Here is a 9982-nt window from a genome sequence, read left to right as displayed (position 1 = left end):
GGGGATGGGCGCACTTGAAGCTCTGACCCGAGGGGGGAGGCTTGGAGAGGGCAAGGCACCCGACCTTAACATTGGTACCCCCACAATACGCTGGAACAACATGAGAGGTATATGAATAAGAACACAGGGGGGGCCGGGCGCGGTGGCTCACGCCTGTAATCCTAGCTCTCTGGGAGGCCGAGGCGGGCGGATTGCTCCAGGTCAGGAGTTCGAAACCAGCCTGAGCAAGAGCGAGACCCCGTCTCTACTAAAAATAGAAAGAAATTAATTGGCCAACTAATATATATAGAAAAACACAGCCGGGCGTGGTGGTGCATGCCTGTAGTCCCAACTACTCGGGAGGCTGAGGCAGCAGGATTGCTTGAGCCCGGAGATTGAGGTTGCTGTGAGCTAGGCTGACGCCATGGCACTCACTCTAGCCTGGGCAGCAAAACGAGACTCTGTCTCAAAAAAAAAAAAAAAAAAAAGAACACAGGGGGGAGGGCGGCACGGGCAACACATGTCACCTGAATACTTGTACTCCCATCATCTGCTTGAAAAGAGAGAGAAAAGAAAATGCAATCCTAGAGGTAAGAGACACTTTTTAAAAATAATGAATCCGAAGAGAAAAGTAAAAGGAGGCCTGTGGAGCAGGTCTGGGTGTGACTCCGGATCCCCCAACATCAGGTGCCACCACCAAAGTTTCCTGCGTGTAGCCCATAGAACCCCAAAATCAACGGGACGAGTTCTGGTCACATACTCCCTCAAAATGACATCCTGGCCTTCTTCTGGAACTCCCTCCCCTCTCAGACTCTCAAGGTTTCCTCCAGCGTGTCGGTTCCCACAGAGCAGACCTTTGGTCTGAGACCTGACGGTCCAGATGCCACGCATGCTGCCGCGTGGCGGCGGTGTCGAGGCTTGGGACAAGAGGAGGCCCCACGGTGCGGGCTGGGGCGCCAGGCACCGCGCGGGCGCTGAGGGTGGGGGTGACCCCCACCCCGGGCCGCCGCCGCGCTCCCAGAAAGGGGACAGAACAAGAGGCAAGAAAAAAAAAAAAAAAAGCAGCAGCCTGTGGCACCCGGTATTCCCAGGCGGTCTCCCATCCAAGTACTAACCAGGCCCGACCCTGCTTAGCTTCCGAGACCAGACGAGATCGGGGGCGTTCAGGGTGGTGTGGCCCTAGACGGCGGCGGAGGGCGCCCCTGCCCCGCTCGAGAAGCCGAGCCTCTCTGGGCTTCCCCGCCGCCGCCTCCCGCCCCAGGCCCCGCGCCGGGCCCGGCCGGGCTGGTTGAGTTCGCCGGCCGGGTCCCGCTGGCTCCCAGGGACGGGGGTGATGGGCGGGGCGGGGCGGGGCGGGGCGGGGTGGGGGGGCTGTCTCTCTATACACACACACACACACTCACACTCACTCACACTCACACAAGATGCGCCTCCACGGCTGGACTCGCCAAGGTGGAGCCCTCCCAGCCCCCCTCGTCTCCTCGCCCGGCCTCCTTCACCTACCCGCTGCCCACCCCCAGCGCGTCGCTGCCGCTGACTGCGCAGGCGCGGGACGCTCGCCCTTTGACCCCAGCCAGGGGCCGCCCTCCCCCACAACCCCTTTCAGCTGCGCCCCCCCCCTCGCCCTGTGGGTGGGCTGCCGCCTATTCCCCCGGGCCAGGGCTGGGGCACAGCCAGTGTATGGGGCGTCTCTCTCTGGGGATGTGTCCCATGGGTGGGGTGGGGTGGCGTGGTTTGGGGGGCGCTGAAGAAATCAGTCCCCTCCATCTCCTACCTCTGGAAAACGCCCAAGCCCGTGGAGAACTGCCGGCACCGCTTCGTGGGGGCCGGGACCCTCCTCCGTGTCCTCCTGTGGCCCAGTCCAAGGGGCCTGGGCCTGGCCGGGGCTGCATTGGACCCCGACCACCCTGGCGTGTGGACTCGCTAAAAATCGGCCATTAGATATTGGATTCCAGCTTCCTGGAGGTCATTTCACTAATGAGTGCACCGGAAAGAGTTTCCTAATCCATCTGTGAGGGTGGCAACTGAAAGAGAATTTTAAAGCTGACAGAATAGGCGAGGGAAGGCATAGGAGATTTCCACACCCAGCAAGGAAGACTTTCCCGAAATGGAAGAAAGAAACGAGCAAACAGAGACACCGGTAGCCCGCCCGGAAAAGAGTCTGCCCCTGAGAGAAAGCACCCTGACCAGGTTCACCCGTGGGTGGGTGGCGAGCTAGCGGCATTCAGAAGAGCGAGGCCCGCAGTCTGTGCGGAAGACACGTGCGCTCGGGTGTGTGTGGCGGCGCGATTCACAAGCAGCTCTAGACGTTAAACCCAGGAGAAGCCAGGGAGTTCCCAACGCCCCAGGTGTCCTCAGCCCACGACTGGCTGCTGTGGGAATGCGAAGCCCGGCTCCTTGTCTCAGAGCGGGGTTCCCAGGAGGATCAGGCTGAAGCTGGGACTTGGCCTCAAAGTGTCCCCTCGCATGGCCACCCCCTTCCCCTTCCTGCTCCTCTACTCCTGGTGCCCCTCCATCCAGGGGCCAGACCTTAAAGAGTCACCGCAAGAGAATCCTGGTCCCAAAGGAGCCTTCTGGGGGACCGGTGCTGAGAGAGGTTGTGGGCATGGCCCGCTGGGGCTCTGCCCGACCCAGGGCTGAGAGATGCCACCTCCCAGCTCTGGGTCCCTGCAGGAAGTGTTGGCAAGCACAGGGCCGGTCCTCCAAAGGCCCAGGTGCAGGGAGCCCAGGCCAAGCAGCCTGTGGAAGAAGCCACTTGCCGTGCCACCCCGGGAACAGGACTGCAGGCCCCGGCCCTTCCCACCTCCTCCTCCTCCTCCTCCTCCTCCCCCCCGCCCCGCCCCCACAGGGCACAGGGCTCAGAGACACCTCAGACTCTTGCTACCCAAAGTGCAAAGGGCATCAGTTGCTCCTCCAACCCCCCCACCACCGCCCAGCAGACCACGTTGTCCAGCCAGCCCCCGGGCCTCCCTGGGGTGCCCAGCACAAAAGTGCAGACACCCACCGGACCCTCAGTCTCAGTTTTCGGAGGTTTTTGCCACTCTAAGGACCCGCAGGCCAGCTGGGCCTTCGGGCAGGACAGAGAGCCCCGGAATCCGACGTGGAGAGCTGCGTGTACGTCCCCATCAGGAGGCGGTCCCCACCTCCGCGGCTCTCCCCTTGCGGGGAGCGGCAGCCCAGCCGGCAGCCGCAGGGCCTCAGGGAAGACACCAGGCTGGGCCCCCGCGGCACAGCGGGGGCGCGTCCCCCGCACTCACGCGACTTAGGGACGGCTGCTGGAGACTGCTGCGGCCACCCTGCTGCCGGGTTTCTGGAGGGCTTCCTGGAAGCAGCATCCACACCAAGCCCTTGGAAGGCCCAGGCGACGGAGGAGCCGGTCAGGCAGGGGCCGAGGACGGTGAGAGGCCGGGCGGGAAGGAGCGTGTCAGGCAGGGGCAGAGGACGGTGACCGGCCGGGCGGGGAGGAGCCGGTCAGGCGGGGGCCCAGGACAGTGACGGGCCTGGCCGGGGAGGAGTGCGTCAGGCAGGGGCAGAGGAGACGGGCTGGGTAAGGGTTAGGGTTACAGTTAGGGCACAATTCACAATCCCAAAGACGTGGAAGCGACCCGAGTGCCCATCCATCCAGGAGTGCATCAATAAAATGTGGCGCGTGGACACCACGGAGTGCCATTCGGCTGTGAGGAGCAGCGGTGAGAGGGCGCCTCTCGTGTTCTCCTGGCCAGAGCTGGAACCCGTTCCAGTAAACCAAGTATCCCAAGAATGGACACACGAGCACCACGTGAGCGCGCTCACCAGCAAATTGGTACGAACGGATGGACGCCTAAGTGGACAGAGAGGAATCACCTTCATCGGGTGGGTGTCGGGCGGGTGGGGGGAGGGGAGGGGCATACACATCCATTAGGCATGGGGTGGGTGCGCACCGACTGGGGGATGGGCGCACTTGAAGCTCTGACCCGAGGGGGGAGGCTTGGAGAGGGCAAGGCACCCGACCTTAACATTGGTACCCCCACAATACGCTGGAACAACATGAGAGGTATATGAATAAGAACACAGGGGGGGCCGGGCGCGGTGGCTCACGCCTGTAATCCTAGCTCTCTGGGAGGCCGAGGCGGGCGGATTGCTCCAGGTCAGGAGTTCGAAACCAGCCTGAGCAAGAGCGAGACCCCGTCTCTACTAAAAATAGAAAGAAATTAATTGGCCAACTAATATATATAGAAAAACACAGCCGGGCGTGGTGGTGCATGCCTGTAGTCCCAACTACTCGGGAGGCTGAGGCAGCAGGATTGCTTGAGCCCGGAGATTGAGGTTGCTGTGAGCTAGGCTGACGCCATGGCACTCACTCTAGCCTGGGCAGCAAAACGAGACTCTGTCTCAAAAAAAAAAAAAAAAAAAGAACACAGGGGGGAGGGCGGCACGGGCAACACATGTCACCTGAATACTTGTACTCCCATCATCTGCTTGAAAAGAGAGAGAAAAGAAAATGCAATCCTAGAGGTAAGAGACACTTTTTAAAAATAATGAATCCGAAGAGAAAAGTAAAAGGAGGCCTGTGGAGCAGGTCTGGGTGTGACTCCGGATCCCCCAACATCAGGTGCCACCACCAAAGTTTCCTGCGTGTAGCCCATAGAACCCCAAAATCAACGGGACGAGTTCTGGTCACATACTCCCTCAAAATGACATCCTGGCCTTCTTCTGGAACTCCCTCCCCTCTCAGACTCTCAAGGTTTCCTCCAGCGTGTCGGTTCCCACAGAGCAGACCTTTGGTCTGAGACCTGACGGTCCAGATGCCACGCATGCTGCCGCGTGGCGGCGGTGTCGAGGCTTGGGACAAGAGGAGGCCCCACGGTGCGGGCTGGGGCGCCAGGCACCGCGCGGGCGCTGAGGGTGGGGGTGACCCCCACCCCGGGCCGCCGCCGCGCTCCCAGAAAGGGGACAGAACAAGAGGCAAGAAAAAAAAAAAAAAAAGCAGCAGCCTGTGGCACCCGGTATTCCCAGGCGGTCTCCCATCCAAGTACTAACCAGGCCCGACCCTGCTTAGCTTCCGAGACCAGACGAGATCGGGGGCGTTCAGGGTGGTGTGGCCCTAGACGGCGGCGGAGGGCGCCCCTGCCCCGCTCGAGAAGCCGAGCCTCTCTGGGCTTCCCCGCCGCCGCCTCCCGCCCCAGGCCCCGCGCCGGGCCGGGCCGGGCTGGTTGAGTTCGCCGGCCGGGTCCCGCTGGCTCCCAGGGACGGGGGTGATGGGCGGGGCGGGGCGGGGCGGGGCGGGGTGGGGGGCTGTCTCTCTATACACACACACACACACTCACACTCACTCACACTCACACAAGATGCGCCTCCACGGCTGGACTCGCCAAGGTGGAGCCCTCCCAGCCCCCCTCGTCTCCTCGCCCGGCCTCCTTCACCTACCCGCTGCCCACCCCCAGCGCGTCGCTGCCGCTGACTGCGCAGGCGCGGGACGCTCGCCCTTTGACCCCAGCCAGGGGCCGCCCTCCCCCACAACCCCTTTCAGCTGCGCCCCCCCCCTCGCCCTGTGGGTGGGCTGCCGCCTATTCCCCCGGGCCAGGGCTGGGGCACAGCCAGTGTATGGGGCGTCTCTCTCTGGGGATGTGTCCCATGGGTGGGGTGGGGTGGCGTGGTTTGGGGGGCGCTGAAGAAATCAGTCCCCTCCATCTCCTACCTCTGGAAAACGCCCAAGCCCGTGGAGAACTGCCGGCACCGCTTCGTGGGGGCCGGGACCCTCCTCCGTGTCCTCCTGTGGCCCAGTCCAAGGGGCCTGGGCCTGGCCGGGGCTGCATTGGACCCCGACCACCCTGGCGTGTGGACTCGCTAAAAATCGGCCATTAGATATTGGATTCCAGCTTCCTGGAGGTCATTTCACTAATGAGTGCACCGGAAAGAGTTTCCTAATCCATCTGTGAGGGTGGCAACTGAAAGAGAATTTTAAAGCTGACAGAATAGGCGAGGGAAGGCATAGGAGATTTCCACACCCAGCAAGGAAGACTGTCCCGAAATGGAAGAAAGAAACGAGCAAACAGAGACACCGGTAGCCCGCCCGGAAAAGAGTCTGCCCCTGAGAGAAAGCACCCTGACCAGGTTCACCCGTGGGTGGGTGGCGAGCTAGCGGCATTCAGAAGAGCGAGGCCCGCAGTCTGTGCGGAAGACACCTGCGCTCGGGTGTGTGTGGCGGCGCGATTCACAAGCAGCTCTAGACGTTAAACCCAGGAGAAGCCAGGGAGTTCCCAACGCCCCAGGTGTCCTCAGCCCACGACTGGCTGCTGTGGGAATGCGAAGCCCGGCTCCTTGTCTCAGAGCGGGGTTCCCAGGAGGATCAGGCTGAAGCTGGGACTTGGCCTCAAAGTGTCCCCTCGCATGGCCACCCCCTTCCCCTTCCTGCTCCTCTACTCCTGGTGCCCCTCCATCCAGGGGCCAGACCTTAAAGAGTCACCGCAAGAGAATCCTGGTCCCAAAGGAGCCTTCTGGGGGACCGGTGCTGAGAGAGGTTGTGGGCATGGCCCGCTGGGGCTCTGCCCGACCCAGGGCTGAGAGATGCCACCTCCCAGCTCTGGGTCCCTGCAGGAAGTGTTGGCAAGCACAGGGCCGGTCCTCCAAAGGCCCAGGTGCAGGGAGCCCAGGCCAAGCAGCCTGTGGAAGAAGCCACTTGCCGTGCCACCCCGGGAACAGGACTGCAGGCCCCGGCCCTTCCCACCTCCTCCTCCTCCTCCTCCTCCTCCCCCCCGCCCCGCCCCCACAGGGCACAGGGCTCAGAGACACCTCAGACTCTTGCTACCCAAAGTGCAAAGGGCATCAGTTGCTCCTCCAACCCCCCCACCACCGCCCAGCAGACCACGTTGTCCAGCCAGCCCCCGGGCCTCCCTGGGGTGCCCAGCACAAAAGTGCAGACACCCACCGGACCCTCAGTCTCAGTTTTCGGAGGTTTTTGCCACTCTAAGGACCCGCAGGCCAGCTGGGCCTTCGGGCAGGACAGAGAGCCCCGGAATCCGACGTGGAGAGCTGCGTGTACGTCCCCATCAGGAGGCGGTCCCCACCTCCGCGGCTCTCCCCTTGCGGGGAGCGGCAGCCCAGCCGGCAGCCGCAGGGCCTCAGGGAAGACACCAGGCTGGGCCCCCGCGGCACAGCGGGGGCGCGTCCCCCGCACTCACGCGACTTAGGGACGGCTGCTGGAGACTGCTGCGGCCACCCTGCTGCCGGGTTTCTGGAGGGCTTCCTGGAAGCAGCATCCACACCAAGCCCTTGGAAGGCCCAGGCGACGGAGGAGCCGGTCAGGCAGGGGCCGAGGACGGTGAGAGGCCGGGCGGGAAGGAGCGTGTCAGGCAGGGGCAGAGGACGGTGACCGGCCGGGCGGGGAGGAGCCGGTCAGGCGGGGGCCCAGGACAGTGACGGGCCTGGCCGGGGAGGAGTGCGTCAGGCAGGGGCAGAGGAGACGGGCTGGGTAAGGGTTAGGGTTACAGTTAGGGCACAATTCACAATCCCAAAGACGTGGAAGCGACCCGAGTGCCCATCCATCCAGGAGTGCATCAATAAAATGTGGCGCGTGGACACCACGGAGTGCCATTCGGCTGTGAGGAGCAGCGGTGAGAGGGCGCCTCTCGTGTTCTCCTGGCCAGAGCTGGAACCCGTTCCAGTAAACCAAGTATCCCAAGAATGGACACACGAGCACCACGTGAGCGCGCTCACCAGCAAATTGGTACGAACGGATGGACGCCTAAGTGGACAGAGAGGAATCACCTTCATCGGGTGGGTGTCGGGCGGGTGGGGGGAGGGGAGGGGCATACACATCCATTAGGCATGGGGTGGGTGCGCACCGACTGGGGGATGGGCGCACTTGAAGCTCTGACCCGAGGGGGGAGGCTTGGAGAGGGCAAGGCACCCGACCTTAACATTGGTACCCCCACAATACGCTGGAACAACATGAGAGGTATATGAATAAGAACACAGGGGGGGCCGGGCGCGGTGGCTCACGCCTGTAATCCTAGCTCTCTGGGAGGCCGAGGCGGGCGGATTGCTCCAGGTCAGGAGTTCGAAACCAGCCTGAGCAAGAGCGAGACCCCGTCTCTACTAAAAATAGAAAGAAATTAATTGGCCAACTAATATATATAGAAAAACACAGCCGGGCGTGGTGGTGCATGCCTGTAGTCCCAACTACTCGGGAGGCTGAGGCAGCAGGATTGCTTGAGCCCGGAGATTGAGGTTGCTGTGAGCTAGGCTGACGCCATGGCACTCACTCTAGCCTGGGCAGCAAAACGAGACTCTGTCTCAAAAAAAAAAAAAAAAAAAGAACACAGGGGGGAGGGCGGCACGGGCAACACATGTCACCTGAATACTTGTACTCCCATCATCTGCTTGAAAAGAGAGAGAAAAGAAAATGCAATCCTAGAGGTAAGAGACACTTTTTAAAAATAATGAATCCGAAGAGAAAAGTAAAAGGAGGCCTGTGGAGCAGGTCTGGGTGTGACTCCGGATCCCCCAACATCAGGTGCCACCACCAAAGTTTCCTGCGTGTAGCCCATAGAACCCCAAAATCAACGGGACGAGTTCTGGTCACATACTCCCTCAAAATGACATCCTGGCCTTCTTCTGGAACTCCCTCCCCTCTCAGACTCTCAAGGTTTCCTCCAGCGTGTCGGTTCCCACAGAGCAGACCTTTGGTCTGAGACCTGACAGTCCAGATGCCACGCATGCTGCCGCGTGGCGGCGGTGTCGAGGCTTGGGACAAGAGGAGGCCCCACGGTGCGGGCTGGGGCGCCAGGCACCGCGCGGGCGCTGAGGGTGGGGGTGACCCCCACCCCGGGCCGCCGCCGCGCTCCCAGAAAGGGGACAGAACAAGAGGCAAGAAAAAAAAAAAAAAAAGCAGCAGCCTGTGGCACCCGGTATTCCCAGGCGGTCTCCCATCCAAGTACTAACCAGGCCCGACCCTGCTTAGCTTCCGAGACCAGACGAGATCGGGGGCGTTCAGGGTGGTGTGGCCCTAGACGGCGGCGGAGGGCGCCCCTGCCCCGCTCGAGAAGCCGAGCCTCTCTGGGCTTCCCCGCCGCCGCCTCCCGCCCCAGGCCCCGCGCCGGGCCGGGCCGGGCTGGTTGAGTTCGCCGGCCGGGTCCCGCTGGCTCCCAGGGACGGGGGTGATGGGCGGGGCGGGGCGGGGCGGGGCGGGGTGGGGGGCTGTCTCTCTATACACACACACACACACTCACACTCACTCACACTCACACAAGATGCGCCTCCACGGCTGGACTCGCCAAGGTGGAGCCCTCCCAGCCCCCCTCGTCTCCTCGCCCGGCCTCCTTCACCTACCCGCTGCCCACCCCCAGCGCGTCGCTGCCGCTGACTGCGCAGGCGCGGGACGCTCGCCCTTTGACCCCAGCCAGGGGCCGCCCTCCCCCACAACCCCTTTCAGCTGCGCCCCCCCCCTCGCCCTGTGGGTGGGCTGCCGCCTATTCCCCCGGGCCAGGGCTGGGGCACAGCCAGTGTATGGGGCGTCTCTCTCTGGGGATGTGTCCCATGGGTGGGGTGGGGTGGCGTGGTTTGGGGGGCGCTGAAGAAATCAGTCCCCTCCATCTCCTACCTCTGGAAAACGCCCAAGCCCGTGGAGAACTGCCGGCACCGCTTCGTGGGGGCCGGGACCCTCCTCCGTGTCCTCCTGTGGCCCAGTCCAAGGGGCCTGGGCCTGGCCGGGGCTGCATTGGACCCCGACCACCCTGGCGTGTGGACTCGCTAAAAATCGGCCATTAGATATTGGATTCCAGCTTCCTGGAGGTCATTTCACTAATGAGTGCACCGGAAAGAGTTTCCTAATCCATCTGTGAGGGTGGCAACTGAAAGAGAATTTTAAAGCTGACAGAATAGGCGAGGGAAGGCATAGGAGATTTCCACACCCAGCAAGGAAGACTGTCCCGAAATGGAAGAAAGAAACGAGCAAACAGAGACACCGGTAGCCCGCCCGGAAAAGAGTCTGCCCCTGAGAGAAAGCACCCTGACCAGGTTCACC

At 62.6% G+C, this 9982-nt stretch overlaps 3 non-coding genes across 3 annotated transcripts; all 3 read right to left on the bottom strand.

The window, feature by feature from the left end:
• Positions 1-1045: 1045 nt before the first annotated feature.
• Positions 1046-1164, bottom strand: LOC142867063 (5S ribosomal RNA). Its single transcript, XR_012916794.1, has one exon. It is a non-coding gene; the product is annotated as a 5S ribosomal RNA (ribosomal RNA).
• Positions 1165-4949: 3785 nt separating this feature from the next.
• LOC142867062 (5S ribosomal RNA) lies at positions 4950-5068 on the bottom strand. Its single transcript, XR_012916793.1, has one exon. It is a non-coding gene; the product is annotated as a 5S ribosomal RNA (ribosomal RNA).
• Positions 5069-8852: 3784 nt separating this feature from the next.
• On the bottom strand, positions 8853-8971 carry LOC142867061 (5S ribosomal RNA). Its single transcript, XR_012916792.1, has one exon. It is a non-coding gene; the product is annotated as a 5S ribosomal RNA (ribosomal RNA).
• Between the last annotated feature and the right edge of the window lie 1011 nt (positions 8972-9982).

This window comes from Microcebus murinus, unplaced genomic scaffold, assembly GCF_040939455.1.
Source record: "Microcebus murinus isolate Inina unplaced genomic scaffold, M.murinus_Inina_mat1.0 scaf013_hap2_Mmur4.0, whole genome shotgun sequence".
Classification (NCBI taxonomy): domain Eukaryota; kingdom Metazoa; phylum Chordata; class Mammalia; order Primates; family Cheirogaleidae; genus Microcebus; species Microcebus murinus.
The sequence above is the reverse complement of the archived record's forward strand: the minus strand, read 5'-3'. Positions and strand labels throughout refer to the sequence as shown.